Genomic DNA, 18,900 nt, shown 5'->3' with positions numbered 1-18,900 from the left:
TCAATGGTAATCCCCGGTCCTTGCTGTATCACCTCTGGCTGAACCACTCGGGGATCAGCTATTGTGAGAAATGCTCCAGAGTCATTAAAACCAAGCACTCCCCGACCGTCCAGCACAACCTCCAATAAGTGCTTTCTTTGATGATTAGAGGAACTTGTGTCTGTGGCCTGCACCCCACAAACCCCGAGTGGTCGAACATGGGTGTCTGAGTCATTAAGCAAGTCAACTTGGAGGGGTGACACCTCTTCCTCCATTGTATTTGACTGTAAATAATTAATACGCCGATCTGGTGCAGGGTCATTCCTCAATCAACTATGAGGGCAAGTGTCTTGCAGATGCCCAGGCTGCTCACGTCGGTAACATCTGCACTGTGTCACACTCCTACCCAGTTGCATTCTGGGGAAGCAAGTAAGGGAACCTGGAGGCAAATATATAGGGGAAGGTGCATGAGGTGGTTTTTGGGGTTGAGGACAACTCCTCCACTGGATAGCTGGTCATGTGGCCTGCAGATGCCCGTGATGTCCACAACCATAACATCTGCGCTTTACTACTTTCTCTCCTTGTCGCATTCCAGAGGATGAAGTAGGACTTGCTGGAAGGTGATTCACATGCTTATGAAAATGAGGTGGTGGTCTAGTGGGACAGTAAACCTTGGGGATTGAAGGACAAGAGACCACCGTCTGATGGGGTGTTGGTAGCTTTTTCTCCATCCACCAGTAGCTTTTTCCACTGAGGCTTGATGGGGAGAACCTCATCAGCTAAAGCGGCAGCTTGTTCTACTGTCACTGGTTTTCTCTTACGCACCCATTCCCTGATCTCAGGGCGGCATTTGGCAAAGAACTGTTCTTTTAGGATAGCGGCACTAGCTAGGAAGTACTGGTCAGTTTTTCTATTTGTAGCAAACTCCTGTGACATGTTCACTCCTATTACCATCGGCCGTAGGTGGTTTTAATTAGCTGGTTCCTTCCTGCCCGTTAAATTGTGTGCTTTTTTAGTCCAAGAAAGGTTTTTCATCAAAACAGGAATTTTTTATCAGGACAGGGACCCAACAACAAGGTACGCTTTCTTTGATGGTAGCTGTTGAGCTCATAGCTACAACAAGAATCTGGCACTCCAAATTTCAGTGAGAAAATTTAAAAAGTAATTTCTTTATTATCATGATTCATCAAAATTAAGTTGACGTTTCGGCCTCATGCGGCCTTCACGCTGTGGGGAGAAAAGCACTACCGTGCTGTGTGCAATGCGCATTGCACACAGCACGGTAGTGCTTTTCTCCTCACAGCGCCTTCTACTGATACACTGTCTCTCTTTATTACCCTGCCACTGGTTGATTCTCCTTGTACCTACTGGGCAGATCCTTGTTCTGATGAAGGCCGCATGAGGCCGAAACGTCAACTTAATTTTGAGGAATCATGATAATAAAGAAATTATTTTTGATAGTTTCTCACTGAAATTTGGAGTGCCAGATTCTTGTTGTAGCTATAAGCAATACAGCGGTTCCATTTTTTCAAAATTCCACATGTACATAATGTAGCACTAATCTATTTTTCATAGCAATAATGCAGTTCCAATTGTCTAAATTTACCATTCTAGAAACCTAGAGTGGCGCTATAAATTTTTTAGAACTGTTGTCTTAGCTGGCACCTGTTCACACTTGCTAGGAGGTGCTGGTCAGTTTTTCTATTTGTTCTTTTAAGATGACCCGGAGGATGGTATCCCGAGTTAAGGCCCCCCTCTCCCTCCAGCCAGCGATGACACGCTTGTTTGATCCTATGGGCATGCATTTTAAAAGAACCTTCCTCGTTACAGGATACGAACGGAACTGAATCTTGTAAGTGTCTTGAGTTACCGCATAATGTTCCAGGATGGTTTTCTTAATATCCTCATACTCGCGGTTCCATAGCTCGATACGCTTCAGCAGCTCCACCCTCTAAGAGTCCCGCCAGATGTCTGACCCGCTCCATTTCTGGAACTTCCATTAACTGACATTGGTGATCAAAGTCCTGGAAGAATCCTTCAATGTCCCCTGAAACCTTATTAAATGGCTTCAAGTCCTTGCTGGACACTCTTGGTGGGTGTTCTGGTTAATGTCTGCCTGGGGCTTCTAGCTGGTTCCATAGCTAGCTGCCTTTCATGAGCTCTCCGAATAGGCTCCAGTTTATCTTCTATAGTGGCTTCATCCCCAAGCAATGCCACTTCCTCCTCATACCACACAACCCACTGACTTTTCCGAGTATTTACCTCCAGGTCCTGTCTTTTCTCCAATTGCTCTTTGAATCCCTCTCCAGTGCCATCTTGAAGCCTAGCTCCTTCCAAAACCTCAATTAGTCGATCTTTGGACTGTCCTTTCTAACTGACCCCTAATTCACGGTCTGTCATTTGTAAGTTCCTTACAGTCCAATTCCTGTATTCTGTAGTACTGGTTCCATCCTTGCTGGGCCGCTGTTTTCCATATCCTTTGGTCTGACAAGTTTGTGACAGAACAGACAGGGACAGCAGACCGGTGAACAATTCAAAATACCTTTATTGGGGCTAGGAAAATATTCAACCAAACGTAGATACGATTCCTTAGACTCTGCAATGTGGCCGCAACAAAAGGAACAAATATGGGGACGTCACCCGGTAATCCGATGCCAAAGAAGATGCAACATCAGTACTTAGAGTAGTTCCTCAAATCCAGCAGGGTGGACAAGACATCAGAATCCCACGTGATCTCCAATCTTCCATACAAGGGCACCAGGACCTGGCCGCAGGAGCAGATCCTTGCCCTTCACAAGACACAGCAACAACTAACAAATCAAACCTGTGGCATATTGTTCTACTTCTCCTGGATCAACCCCCTGGTTGGGCAGATATACTCACACTCCCAATTTAAAGGATATTGCCATCTCTAGATCCTATTCCAATATGTAGTAGGTGTAATAATAATAATATTAGCAAATACCTCCAATTAGAAATGTAATATAGTTTTTCTGATTCACTATGTCACTTACCCCATGTGAAGAGCATTGAAATAGCTTAGGTATCCATCTTCAATGCACAGGCCAGGCAGTACACATGCTTGCCCTGGACCCGGGATCCCCTCCACATGGATCTTTATGTGGCCTATAACGTCGGATCACGTGGGTCCCGCGTGATGCTGACGTAGTGGGTCAGATGATGCAGGCGCCGGCTTCCAGGGTGTTGCATACATCACTCCATGTCCTTCTGTATCATTGGTAGATGCCTCTTTTTATACCCTCGTCCCATTTGATGATGCCATCCCATGATCAAAGGCAAAGCCGAAATGTACGTCGAGGTGGATGCCACTTTCCTGGAGTATCTTAGTACAATAAGTGTATGTATCAAACTGCCTTATAGCTATATGTTTGTGATACCTTATCTCTATTTGTGATGGTTAGGAGGACGTAGCCTCTTTGGGATCATGGCATCCATACCTATTTAACATTGAGGCCACCCTCTCATTCATTGGAAGTGTGTATATATAATAGTGTGTATCACATATTTGTATTTCTATCTATCTTTCTCCCCTAATTTGTTTCTTTCAATCTGATACTATTGTGTGTGCATCCTTGTTTCCTTTGCAAAAACACCCTCCCACCATTGTTCTTGATCCTTAAAGAGGTTTTCTCACGAATAAAGTACATTTTAATTAATAGATCTTGGAATAAAAATAAGTTCCACAATTGTATGTGTTAAGAAAATGTTCCTGTGCTGAGATAATCTTATAAATGTCCCCTTGCTCTGTACTGTATAATGGCTTTGTCTCACCATGCTGATACATGGTCTAATCATACCACAGCTTGTGGGCAGAGAATGCAAAAGAGAGTATACAAACATTACAGCAGTGTAGTGGATCTACACTTATTTTCTCGTAAGTTGGTAAGTTGATCCTGAAAAAATTGCACAACAAATCGGGAGAGGATTATGGACTGACCACTAGGGCTGAAAAAGAAGCATTAGCTGTTCTAGAGGAATTACTCAGAGAGCAAAGTATTGAAACTCCAGGTATGTTCCCAAAATCCATAATTCCCAGGTCATCAACATTCTCTCCCTTGTACATCTGCCCATAAATTGAAATTTTTACCAAATTAGTTTTGGAAGGCTTTAAAAAGATTCCAAAACATATCACTAATGACAACCTTACACCATCTCAACGCCATGCTCTCAAAGAATTGAGAGCATTGGACGATGTAATTATTAAAGCAGAGGACAAGGGAGGCAACGTTGTGATCTGGCCTACTCAGAAATACGAGAGAGAAGCATTCAGACAGCTCAATTGCAAAGATACTTACATTCGACTGTCCCTCTGTCCAATTATCTCATATAGATCAGAACTTCAAACCATCTTACAGAGAGAATTTGATTTGAGTATTATTAATAAGAAGATTTTTGAGTAACTTATGGCTACATTTCCCAAAATTCCAACTTTTTACTGTATCTTCTCCTGAAGATTCACAGGGATCCAATCAATCCACCTGGATGAGCCATCATCTCGGGGGTTGATGCATCCTGTCTGCAGGTTCATCGAATTCTACTTAAAACTTCTTGTAGACACTACCATCCTATGTACAAGACACTACAGATTTGTTAACCAAAATGGATGACGTGATCTTGGAGCAGGACAAGTCACTGGTACTGTCGATGTCGAATCGCTGCATACATGTGTGGAGGTTTCACCAATTTAAGATACACTAGGTAACTGCTCTCCTCCAAATTAAAGATGTCCGTGTGCATGCAAAGAAGCTAATTAACCAGATTTGCTAATCTGGTTGAAAAATTTCACTCAGAGACTGAACCACGCAAAATGGCATACTTTATTACGTAGACATGGGGTTATATAGCATTCTACTTCTAGGTGGGGTTAGTAAAATTCATTTCTCTTTCTGATAACTTGGCACACTGAAATTTGCTCATCCATGTATCTCTTGGCCTCAGTAACACATTAGGAATTCTGATGGGAGGGGTGAGTTCGTCTCTCAGCGCCACCTTTGGCAACTCAACATGAATCTCTCTGTTATCAGCCATGCACATGCATACGTCATTCTCAGTAAAACATTTCTACAATAAGAATAGAAACTGATAGTTATATATTCATTAACTATTAACATAATCCATGTGCATATACACATTTACATGCATACATATAAAAAGATTATTCCATCATCTCTATATTAATTCAAACTGATTAGGTAATCTATTAAAAGAAACTAATTGATTTTCTATAATATATATATTTTACCTTGACAGACCCCCCTAAAATAAATTATTTGCTTTTAATATTCATATGCTAAAAATCAGAGGGGGAGAAGGAATTGACCCTATGTTAAGACTATTCTGGAACCCTACGATGTGGCGGGCGCCCCGTCCCTTTTAGACGGACCCACCGACGCTTCCTAAATCTAACTCAAAAAAGACCTACAGGAAAGGGATGGAGACCCTAAAAGATCTAATGACTGGGTAATCGAGGGCCACCCCTAACACAGAAATATGGATATTAACTTTACAAACCCATTTACTTCCGGTAATCTCTCTGGTACAACACCTTTGTTCTAAGGGGAACTGTTTGTTCATAGGCCTCTTCATTAGATTCTTCGGACAAGACGCTGACAGGTACTGCTGCATCTACAGTTTTGGCAATTAACCTCTTGACACAGGGAATCACACAGATCAGCAATACACTAATTAGAATTATCACACTTAGTAAAATAATTCCCCCTTGGATTAACCAACTCTTCCAATCTCCCATCCAAGAAAATTATTTATCCCAGGGATCAGTCACACCTGAATTCCTTTCCAGTTCTTCACTTAAATCTGTCAATTTTTTAAGAGCCTTAGTAACTTTCCCTGTGGGGCCGGTATTTTCTGGGATATAAGTACAACAAAGCTCACCTATCATTTTGCATACCCCTTCTTTTTCTGCAAGTAACATATCCAGAGCTATTCTGTTTTGGAAGGCCATGGTAGATGTGGGTGCTAGTTGGTCAGCTATCCCTTGTAAGGCATTTTTGGTGTAATTGACAAATCTTTGTTGGTTATAATATATGTAATTTATCCAATCTATGTTCTTGTTAACGGTTATTATGGGTATTATGGACTCAAATCCCGCCTTCACTTGGTCTCGGGGCTTGAATTCGTCTGGCACCCCCCTAGGCACTCCGAGAACATCAATATATATATATATATTGAGTACAGACCAAAAGTTTGGACACACCTTCTCATTTAAAGATTTTTCTGTATTTTCATGACTATGAAAATTGTACATTCACACTGAAGGCATCAAAACTATGAATTAACACATGTGGAATTATATACTTAACAAAAAAGTGTGAAACAACTGAAAATATGTCTTATATTCTAGGTTCTTCAAAGCAGCCACCTTTTGCTTTGATGACTGCTTTGCACACTCTTGGCATTCTCTTGATGAGCATCAAGAGGTAGTCACCGGAAATGGTCTTCCAACAATCTTGAAGGAGTTCCCAGAGATGCTTAGCACTTGTTGGCCCTTTTGCCTTCACTCTGCGGTCCAGCTCACCCCAAACCATCTCGATTGGGTTCAGGTCTGGTGACTGTGGAGGCCAAGTCATCTGGCGTAGCACCCCATCATTCTCCTTCTTGGTCAAATAGCCCTTACACAGCCTGGAGGTGTGTTTGGGGTCATTGTCCTGTTGAAAAATAAATGATGGTCCAACTAAACACAAACCGGATGGAATAGCATGCAGCTGCAAGATGCTGTGGTAGCCTTGCTGGTTCAGTATGCCTTCAATTTTGAATAAATCCCCAACAGTGTCACCAGCAAAGCACCCCCACACCATCACACCTCCTCCTCCATGCTTCACGGTGGGAACCAGGCATGTAGAGTCCATCTGTTCACCTTTTCTGAGTCGCACAAAGACACGGTGGTTGCAACCAAAGATCTCAAATTTGGACTCCTCAGACCAAAGCACAGATTTCCACTGGTCTAGTGTCCATTCCTTGTGTTCTTTAACCCAAACAAGTCTCTTCTGCTTGTTGCCTGTCCTTATCAGTGGTTTCCTAGCAGCTATTTTACCATGAAGGCCTGCTGCACAAAGTCTCCTCTTAACAGTTGTTGAAGAGATGTGTCTGTGGCTAGAACTCTGTGTGGCATTAACCTGGTCTCTAATCTGAGCTGCTGTTAACCTGCGATTTCTGAGGCTGGTGACTCGGATAAACTTATCCTCAGAAGCAGAGGTGACTCTTGGTCTTCCTTTCCTGGGGCGGTCCTCATGTGAGCCAGTTTCTTTGTAGCGATTGATGGTTTTTGCAACTGCACTTGGGGACACTTTCAAAGTTTGCCCAATTTTTCAGACTGACTGACCTTCATTTCTTAAAGTAATGATGGCCACTGGTTTTTCTTTACATAGCTGCTTTTTTCTTGCCATAATACAAATTCTAACAGTCTATTCAGTAGGACTATCAGCTGTGTATCCATCAGACTTCTGCACAACACAACTGATGGTCCCAACCCCATTTATCAGGCAAGAAATCCCACTTATTAAACCTGACAGGGCACACCTGTGAAGTGAAAACCATTTCCGGTGACTACCTCTTGAAGCTCATCATGAGAATGCCAAGAGTGTGCAAAGCAGTCATCAAAGCAAAAGGTGGCTACTTTGAAGAACCTAGAATATAAGACATATTTTCAGTTATTTCACACTTTTTTGTTAAGTATATAATTCCACATGTGTTAATTCATAGTTTTGATGCCTTCAGTGTGAATGTACAATTTTCAAAGTCATGAAAGTACAGAAAAATCTTTAAATGAGAAGGTGTGTCCAAACTTTTGGTCTGTACTGTACATACACAGCTGTGGCAAAAATTAAGAGACCACGGCAAAATTTTCATTTTCTCAGATTTTTCTCTTTATGTTTATTTATGAGTAAAATGTACATTGTTGTTTTAGTCTATGAACTACTGACAACATGTCTCCGAAATTCAAAGCTAAACATTTTGTATTTATTTGCAGCAAATGATAAAGCGTCAAAATACTAAAAAAGAAACAGTGCTTTCAGACCTCAAATTACTCATGTTTTAACTCAGGAACAGTTCAGAAATCAATATTTGGTGGACTAACCATGATTTTTAATCACAGATTTCATGCGTCTTGGCATGCTTTCCACCAGTCTTTCCAATAGAAAACTGTTCAGTGGTCTCTTAATTTTTGCCAGAGCTGTATATATATATATATATTATATATATTTTATTTTATTTTCATACCACATCTTTGTACCACTTTGTTTGTTTTTGCATCAGCACTGTTATAATTTTTTGCTGTTTCACCTGTTATTTGTTCCTGTTTGGGAACAATCGGATTTTCTTATATTCACTTGTGTGTTTCACTCTTCTCTTATGATGTTTTATGACTTTATTGTAGTCAGCATTAGAATTTTTCCTCCCCTGGCATTCCCATATGGAGTTGTTTCCACTGGATGACTGGATGTATACTTCCTATTATCTCTTTTTGCTGATAGGAACATATCATCAAAAAGAAAACTGTGTGTATAGTGTAGTGATCTCAGATTTGACTCCATAAAAATGGCCACTGGTCCGCGCATGCGCCCTCTGGTTCCCCTGTGTAATATCTATGGCCTTTCCCAGCCTATAAATATCAGCCCCTAGCTGTCTGCTTTGCCTTAGCTGGTTATTAAAAAAAAGGCGGACCCCATGTCATTTTTTTAGGGTCTCCCAATTTTTAATTACCAGCAAAGGCAAAGCAGACAGCTGGGGGCTGATATTAATAGGCTGGGAAGGTCCATGGATATTGGCCCCTTCCAAGCATAATAAGACCAGCTCATAGCTGTCTGCTTTCCTTTAGCTGGTTATTAAAATTGGGGTGATTCCACATTGTTTTTTTCATTAATTTATTAACATGTACAGTAAACTACACACGCAAGATACTGCTCCACTCCTCTACTTGGATCTTCACCTCCTGATTCAAGATAATGTATTTTTATTATACGTTAGTTTGTCATTTTCCTATCCACATTTGTTTGCAGGGCATTTGTCCTGCTCTTACCCCCATTTTCTTCCTTTTGCAGCCCACTAGTCTTACTAAGACCATTTTACAGCACCAAATTTCGGGTCCCCAGTGACTTATATGGGGTTTGGGTCCAGGATCAAGCTCTGGTACCCGAACCCAACTTTGGACTCAAGTTCAGCTGAACGCGACAAACCTGAACATCCATGGGTTCGCTCATGCTTACTGTTCAGCAGTGGAGAAGATGAAAGTAGTAGTCTGAGAATTTAACAAAGATTCACTTGATAGAGAGAGAGAAAGATATAAGAGATATGCCAGCAGCAGTGCCAGACTCAGTGTGATTGATCAGTGATATAGTGTAGCTGGCGTGTAGCTGGCATCTGTCCTACTGCATTTGAATTACAATTTCACATTTTTTTCTTCATAATGTACTGTAGTTTTTACAGAAAAAAAGGTTTTTGCATTTTTTTGTGCAATTGTTTTTGTGAAGAGGGAAAAGTTATTAAAAAAAAATACTAAACAAAATTCCCCAAAACACAGGACATTTAACTGCAACTGTCAACCTCATAAAGTGTGCATTTTTTTATTTTGCAAATCTGTTTGAATGATAAAATGTTACATCTAAACAGTCCACACCAAAACAGTGCCGTTTTGCAGATGTTGGCTTTCTGGTTGTATACCTTACCTATGATTTCTTATTTTGTTATTTTTGGGAAGTGGGTTTAATTAAAAAAAAAAAAAGGGTTAATAAAAAAATGTAGACATTTAACTGTGCACGTCTGTTTATGTACACCTGTTTTACTAGTTTCATCTGACAACTATACACAATACATCGATAGTGCAGCCTGCTGCTACATTTTACTTTCTATACATGTACCTACCCAGCGAGTCTTTATTACACCCTTTTAAGGCAAGGGTTGACTAATTGGGGTTGCAAAGATTATCAAATACTTAATTATGATAAAGGTAAAAGTGGCAATGTAATGGACGGGGTACTGGAAGACCATATTACTAGCAATGTATGTTAAAGAAGATCAGAAAGCAGTGAGCTAAATTTTAGGTACCTCGTTCCAGTGGATAGGTTATCATTATCCTGTTCCCAGACAACCCTTTTAAGTTTCGCAAAATGATCTAGGAGGGAATAGTGCTAGTGAATATCAACTCTTAATTAGTGATGAGCGAGCTGCTCGGTGCTCGCCCGAGCATCTCACTGCTCGAGATGCTCGGCGCTGCATGAGTATTTACGGGTTGCTCGGGCGGGAACTCGGGTCCCCTCCCTGCATGTTTGGCGCTCTTTAGAGAGCCAATGAATATGCTGGGATTGCCTGCCATGCATTGTAATGCCGTAGCCATGTTGGTTGTGGGCATTACAGTGAATGGCCGGCTGCACAGCGTCATCAGGTCTATATCAGACCTGGCGCCGCCATGCTCGTCACAGTCACTCAGGATCAGACAGTGTAGGGAGAGCTGCTGCTGCTTCAGGGAGAGATTTGCTTTTGTATTAGGTAGTGTAGTGAGAAAAACAGTACATTACACATATCCATCTTAACAAACAGTCCTTCTGAGGATTAATCCATCTGCAGAAATATTAGGCAGGCAGGCAGTATAGGCAGGCAGTGTATATAGCAGACTGCAGTGCATATAGCACAAGAGGCTCCATTCCAATTCCGCTTTCTGCTGCTGTTAGATATTTCTATACAAAGGCCCAGGCCTCAGGGGCCAGGAATACTTTTCTTTGGATCTTAATCCTCATTATTTGCTTAAAAAGCAATCCAGAGAACACCGTTTTTCTACGCCATTTGCTTGTTGGCACTGCAGAATACAGCCAGGTCCTTTCCATATTACAGCGCTAGAAATCCAGCTATTTAAAACTGTGTTGTCTCCGTCAAACGGATCACATATACGTTGTCAGAAAATACTGCCATTTCTGGCATCCATTAAAAATTTCTTTCAGTGTGTCAGTGAAGCAATTCACAGCAGTTTGCTGTTCAAACTACTTACCTACAGGCCAGGTATTTAAAACTCTGTTTTCTCCGTCTCACGGATCACATATAAGTTCACTCCAAACTCAGTCATTTGTAGCAAGCGTGGAAGATACTGTCCTCCATTTAAAATGGGCAAGGCACGTGGCAAGGGAAGGGGAACTGGACGTGATGGTAATGGTGCATGCAGAGGCCGAGGACAAGGCCGTAGGCAAGCCGAAATTGTGCCACAACAAACACCCACATCTTCTCGCCTGACCTTCCTGTCCCAATTTCTAGGGGACCGCAGCACACCACTATTGAACCCAGAGCAGTGTCAAAAGGTTGTTGGTTGGATAGCGGATAATGCTTCCAGTCACTTAGCCCCAACCACCACCACCCTGTCTTCCACACGGTCAAGTCTCAGCAGCCGTGAGTCTGGACCGCATATTCCTCACCCTGATCCTCCTTCCTCCCACCATGCCGAGTACCCAGAGACAACTTATCCCACACTTGGACACTCTGAAGAGTTGTTCACTTTTCCATTTATAGATTTGGGCCTCTCCACTTGAAGCGGGGCAAGAGGAGATCACGTGTAGCGATGCCCAAATATTTGAGCAGCCACGGTCACACGAAGGAGACGGTGGGAAAGTGTCACAAGAGGTGGACGATGATGAGACACAATTGCCAGAAAGTCAGGAGGAGCACCAGGGTACGGAAGTGGAAAACGAGGTGGTGGATGATATAGTAACTGACCCAACCTGGCAGGAGGACATGCAGAGGGAGGACAGCAGCACACAGGGGGAGGGAGGCAGAGCACCACAACAGGCAGGAAGAAGCAGTGTCGTGGCCACAGACAGAAGGCAGGCAACCGTTCCCCGTAACACCAACACGAAGGAAGTTGCCAGCACAACTGTTAGGTCTTCCCGAGTCTGGTTGTTTTTTAAAGACTCTGCCGATAACCCCAAAAAGGCCATTTGCACCACCTGCCAGGCCAGCATCAGCAGGGGTGGCAAAACGACCAGCCTGACCACCACCAGCATGATCAGGCACATGGCAGCAAAGCACCCGATTTTGTGGGCCGAACCCCAGGGTCCAGGAACAGTGTCTGCGGGTGGCACCATTACTTCTTCCGCTGCATGCAAGCCAATACCCTGTCCATGGTGCATGCGAAGATGCCTCCTGCCCTGCACCTGTCGTTGCACACTCTCAAGTAGCAGCATCAGAAAGCACGTCCATGTCCTTGTTCCAGCGCAGCGTTCAGTTGTCCATTCCCCAGTCCTTGGAACGCAAGCGCAAATATGCAGCCAACACCCCACAGGCCACACAACTAAATTCTCACATTTCACGACTGCTTGTGCTCGAAATGTTGCCTTTTAGGCTCGTGGAGACGGAAGTATTCCGCAACCTGATGGCGGTGGCCGTCCCTCGGTACTCGGTCCCCAGCCGCCACTATTTCTCCCGGTGTGCCATCCCCGCATTACACAAGCACGTTTCCCAAAACATTAGCCGTGCTCTCAACAACGCAGCTACCGGTAAAGTCCACCTAACCAAAGACACGTGGACAAGTGCTTGTGGGCAGGGACGGTACATCTCGCTGATGGCACACTGGGTTAACATAGTGGAAGCCGGGACCCAGTCGGACCTTGGGACGGAACACGTCCTCCCGACGCCAAGGATTGCGGGCCCTAGGTCAATCAGGGTTGCCCCCACGGTATACAGCTCCTGCACCTCATCCTCCTCTTCAGCCTCCATCTTCGAAATGACCACATCAGTCACAAGCTGGAAGCACTGCATCGGCCAAGCGGCAACAGGCTGTGCTGAAGCTAATATGCTTAGGTGAAAAAAAGCACAATGCTGAAGAGTTGTGGACAGCTCTGAAAGAGCAGGCAGATCTGTGGCTCACACCTCTGAACCTACAGCCAGGCATGGTCGTGTGTGACAATGGCCGGAACCTGGTGACGTTGAAATGACAGCCGGAGTAGATATGGTTTCTCTCTATGCCAGTCCTATCACCGAGCTAAATACAACTCTCAGCAAAAAAAGTTGTGGACTGGCTCCGTACCGTCCCTGGCCACATTCACCTGTCCATGTGTTTGTGGTTAGGCGGTCCTTCCCAGTAAGTGCACTGGGGAGGGCACGGGTAATGTTGTGGGACCCGTGCTTGTAGAAGGCGGAGGCGATACCGGGAGAAATAGTGGCAGCTGGGGACCGAGTATGGACACCTGGCTGCCGCAGGCATGAGGTTATGAAAAGCTTCCGCCTCCACGAGCCTAAAAGGCCACATTTCAAGTGCAAGCAGCTGCCAAAAATTTGGCAGTATAGTATTGCAGCCTGTGGGTGGGTGGGTGGCTGCCTGCATACTTGCGCTTGCATTCCAAGGAATGGGGTAGGGACAACTGAATGCTGCAGTGGGACAAGGACGTGTACTGTGATTGTTGCAAGTCTGCAACGACAATTGCATGGCGGGAGGCATCTTCGCATGTGCCAAGGATCATTTATGATGGCCACACTTTCAGGCAGTGACCTGGGTGTCAGAGATGCTTCCAGAGGTCTTCCCCATGCTGTTCCCATGTCTTTTCAGCACTGTATGCATGTGTCTGATGATGTGTCACACACCACATGGCCAGATAAGGTTGTAAAATGTTAAAATGACATTTCCTGGTGAATGCATTTGTCTTGGTTGAAAGCAATGCAAAAGTGCAAAAACGCATCAAAAATGCTACATGTTAACATAGCCCAAGGTGTGGAGGAGTATTTTTGTTTTTGGTTATTTATTTTGCTTTATATACATTGTACATGTCATGGAAAGGATGTTCCTTAACATATTTCCCAGGAAAATCCATTTTGGTTTCGTTTTGGTATGTTTTATTGTGAGTCTGTAAAAGTGTAGTAATACCTCTGACAACATTATTGATAGCAGTGACCTGGGAATCAGAAATGCTTCCAGGTGTCTTCCCCATGCTGTTCCCATGTCATTTGAGCACTGTTCCCATCGATTTGGGCAATTTTTTAGGCCCTCTGCAGACAGCCGGGGGGAGCCGCCTGAAAAATGCTCGAGTTTCCCATAGACTTACATTGGGCTCGTTGCTTGGGTCGAGCACCCGAGTATTCCAATTTGCTCCACCCGAGCAACGAGTAGCCGAGCATTTTAGTGCTCGCTCATCACTACTCTTAATATTTGGAATCCATCTGAGGACTTGAAGCAATATCTTACGTCTCCCTCTATATTTTATATTTTCATATAAATAGTATTCTGCATGCAGGCTTGGATGTTAATTATTCTGTTCAAATCAAGCTGTTACATGAAGTTACTGAATCAGATCATTGTCTATCTGAGTATCATCTCTGTCTTATCCTGACATCTGATTGGTAGGAAATATACAATACCATTACTGGGTTACTGGCTTGTGCAGCAAAACAATGACGATAAATAATAAAGGCTATATATCAATTAGGCTATGAGTACAGAATATTTTGTATGTTTTTTTTTTATTATTAATTTTTTTAAATGTTCATGTGGTTCAAAAGGTCAGAAAATAAGTTTACCTAATTTCTACACTTAAGCTTTCTCCGGTACCTAGTAATGCAACCAAATTCACCTTCCTATTCTATCAGGGGTTTCCATCTGACTAGCCAAAAAAACAGATTTTCAGATATGTGTCTGAAACATCCATTGACTTAATTGAGGCAATGTCTAACACGTGAAACTTTGGACTCCATTTTACCTCTTTAACGTGGCCTTTTTTTCCCATACACACTAACGTAGTAAACTTCATATGGAAGGAGAATGTGGTATATATCCAGCCTAATGTCGATATGACAGTAAATCTATACAAAGTTACGTTTTTTGTAGTTCAGTGTAGAATAAAAAGCTAGTTACAGCCATTGCTGGAGAGTTAGTAACTGCTGTCCTAATGAAAGCTGAATCTGCCCCCTGGTGGAGAATGGCAATAAGACAGTTTACAAAATGTGAGTATCAGTCTATGGCCACAGCCCCACTATCAGTATTTGGTCAGTATTTTTTCTCAGGAGTGGGAGCCAAAACCAGGAGTGGGTGATAAATGCAGAATTGGTGACTTGTTTCTATTATACCTTTTCTCTGATTGTTCCTCTCCTGGTTTTGGCTCCCACTCATGAGAAAAAATACTGACCGAATACTGACCAAATACTAATAGTGAGGCCGCGGCCTATATGAAAGACTATAAAGACTAGGTTTTAAAAACAGGGCGAAAAAGAATGATGACACCCCTCCCCCCACTTCCTTCCAACATATGTGAAGAAGACACTCGTTTAGGATATGTTGGCCTCATTACAGCCTTGGAATAGGTTTGGGAAACTCAATCTTGCAATATGAATGCAATATAAACTTATCCTTAGCTATGTGGAGTATTATAGTACCAGCATTGTTGATGAGGTTATAAGAAATCTCATTCACACAATGTGGAAATAAATCTGCTGCTTGTTAATTTTCTTTTTTTATGTATTCTTTATTTATGAATGTTCAAGAAAGTGACAATAATATAGTAGTTATTTTAGTGATTAACAACATTCGTTTCACATTGAAAACGAACAGCAATAGGATGAGATATGAGAAGGGGGTAGGGGTTAAGGAATAAGGGGGATAGGTCCTATTAAGCATTTACAAACAGAAAACTAAAATTTGATATATTAGGATAAACACCACACTGTGAGAAATCATTATATAATACAAACTTTAACCATATATTTGGATTGTCAGTATTAGCCCACGTTCACACATTCAGTATTTGGTCAGCATTTTACCTCAGTATTTGTAAGTCAAAACCAGGAGTGGATGATAAATGCAGAAGTGGTGACGGGTTTCTACACTCCTGTGAAAAATTAAACCATCAATATTTCCAAATTCATTATGAAATGGAAGCTACGGCCTGATTGAAACAAAATTTTGCATGGCTGTAGGCCAGACCCTGAATTTTATGATACGGAAATTGTTTTGCTGTTTTCAAATCAATTCTATGAGCTGCAACCCTCTAAACACCTCAAATTGGAAAGTAACTAGAAAAATTCCAAAGAAGTCGATTTTTCTCTGAAACTGTCGAATGGATTGATTTGAAAATCTCGTCAGTGATGGTCGATTGCCTATCATTTGTGATCCTGTCAAGTTCAACCGCCTACGATAAAAACTACCCCTCCGGTGCACCCCTAAACTCAAACCCTCCCCAAAGGGTTGAAAACGGGGAGATAATGATAGCCTTGGTTGAAATAGTATGCTTTCAAAGATGGCCAAAAATGTTTGGAAGCTTGTCAAGAAATCAGAATAGGGCAAAAGAGATATATAGCTCACCACGCCGCTGTAATCATCAGCTCTGGTCGGAGATTCCCTGGAGGGAGCTAGTCCTACTGGTGACGGCAGCCGTATACAACAAGGAAGGAGGGGGGAGGAAGGTAATCCAGCATCACCGTCCATGTAAAAATTGATTCTTTATTAGTGTATCATTAAAACCGAGTTAAAATCAAATATTTATTCCCATTTTTAGGGGTTTTGCATGTGTACCCCTTAGACTTTACCCCCTAAAAAATCATGTTATGCAAAGAGGCAAACATTATGTTCATCTCCTCACATCTACTGATCATTCTAACCAATTTGCATCATCAGATTACCTGTCAAAAACCACCAAGGGGTAAAAACACCCTTAAACCCCCCCCTTGTAAAAGCTGGGGGGTTGGGGCATTTTGGACACAGTCGGCATGGATTGTGGTGTGTAATGCTGTAGTAAGGCATGGCCCACTACTGGCACCCCAACCCTCATTTTGGGGGGTGATTTAAAAAGGACCCCATATTTCAACCCCATGAAATGAATTTTCGAAATGGAGGGAAAATTTTCGAAACTTACGTCAAAAGGTGGTGTAAGCCTCCTCTCCATCCTCCCAAAACCTCATTACTGTACGAAATAAGAAACCACCCCTTTCAACTCGTTTTCACGTCTGCACTTGTATTTCTGCTGAATTTGTGATTTTAACCATAGCTTCAGGTGTCTGTTGGGTTTTTGCTTTTCCTTACAGATACACCTTAAAAAGAGTCGTTATCCTTTACACGGGGGTGGGAGAGGATTGAAAACCCCTTAGAAGCAATACCTGCTTTCTTGGGAAGTTCTCTTGTTTGTTTGGCCAATATGTCAAGACTAGCGTTCTGACAGGTGGTGCATTCACATTAGCATTTGAATGTGAATAAACAATTTACTGTAGTGATCATTTATCGATTTTGTGCGCAAATGAAAGCGGTCAGGATTTTGTTTTGTGCCAATACAGACGCCTACTGTAACTGTATCCTGGCTCCGGAAAACTTCGGCATAACACTCGGAGAGAAGACCCATTTGAAAAAACAACTGTGGGTTTGTTGCTGAAGAACGAATTCTACTGTACCATCAAGCCTTGCACTGCATTTTCTGGTAAGCATAATGCATTTTTCAGTACCCTTTGTTCTGTTGAAGGATTGCCCCTGAGCAAGTTTTTCACGACTGATTTGCTTTCCTTAACATAGGCCATGGTCCGTCGAAGTCTCAGCAAGGCTGAGGTTCTTCGTTTAGTCACCCTTATTGACGACGCAGGCGTCTCATATTGCGAAGTTGCACAAAGACTTGGCCACTCTCAGAGCATTGTCATGAGAGCGTATCATCAATATCGAGCAATATGGTCGCCGGTCTGGAAAAGGAAGTTAGCGATGCACTTCAGCTTAGTCCTCCATACAGTATAATGCACTTCCCATAGTCCTCCATATAGTATAATGAACTCCTCATAGTCCTCTATATAGTATACTGCACCCCCCATAGTCCTCCATACAGTATACTGCACCCCCCCATAGAGTATAATGCACTCCCCATAGTCCTCCATGGAGTATAATGGACTCCACATAGTCCTCCATGGAGTATAATGGACTCCCCATAGTCCTCCATAGAGTATAATTCACTTCCCATAGTCCTCCATAGAGTATAATGCACTCCCCATAGTCCTCCATAGAGTATAATGCACTCCCCATAGTCCTCCATAGAGTATAATACACTCCCCATAGTCCTCCATAGAGTATAATGTATAGCATAGTCCTCCATATAGTATAATGCACTCCCCATAGTCCTCCATATAGTATTATGCACTCTCTATAGTCCTCCATATAGTATAATGCACTCCCCATAGCGTCAGCTGACACTCCCCCTTTCATCACTGTTGCCAATACAGTTGAACTTGCGATGATGGATGGGGGGGCCTGGTGCCTGTATGCCACTGATCGTTACTACAGCACATGTAAATGCTAATAAAAAAGACGCCTCAAAAATGCTGGAAAAACACTTGGTGGTCAAAAACATCGAGCAAGCACTCAGGAAACAAACAAAAAAACAACTTTAGGGGAAAAAAAACAAACACATTTCCACTTGAAAAAACTCAGGAGATTCACCCTACTGGAAAAAGTTATGTCTTGCTGCCTGCCTACAATAGGCGTATACGGCCAAAAATAATGCATGACAGAGCACACTGTGACTGTGTCAATGGCCCCGTCAGTACAAATGGCCAAATCCCATATTGCGGGGGTTCGGACGGAGCTACTGAACATAGGGCCAAATGCTATGTGAACAAAGCCCTACTCTTTTTCCCTTCATTGAGATACCTCCAGCCATCTGGGTACACAGGCAACTGCTGTGCGGCCATATTCGCTTTACATGCAAGGGAAAGGTGCAGAAGGTGAGCCTGATGTCTGACACACAAGTCCGACTCCGAACAGCAGGCATGCACGGCGCAGGTGTGAACGGTGTCCTAATAACCTGTGCAAGCTCTGTGCACATATTGCATGAGATGCTGGGGGCTGCAGCATGAGATGCTGGGGGTTACAGCTCATCATACACACACAGATATAGCCTTTAAGAATTTTTTCAGCACCACTGCAATTTGTTTTTATATAGCAAGGCA

Source organism: Phyllobates terribilis, unplaced genomic scaffold, assembly GCF_046119375.1.
Source record: "Phyllobates terribilis strain yellow unplaced genomic scaffold, ASM4611937v1 Scaffold_11__3_contigs__length_659146591, whole genome shotgun sequence".
NCBI lineage: Eukaryota > Metazoa > Chordata > Amphibia > Anura > Dendrobatidae > Phyllobates > Phyllobates terribilis.
Note: the sequence above shows the minus strand (reverse complement) of the source record.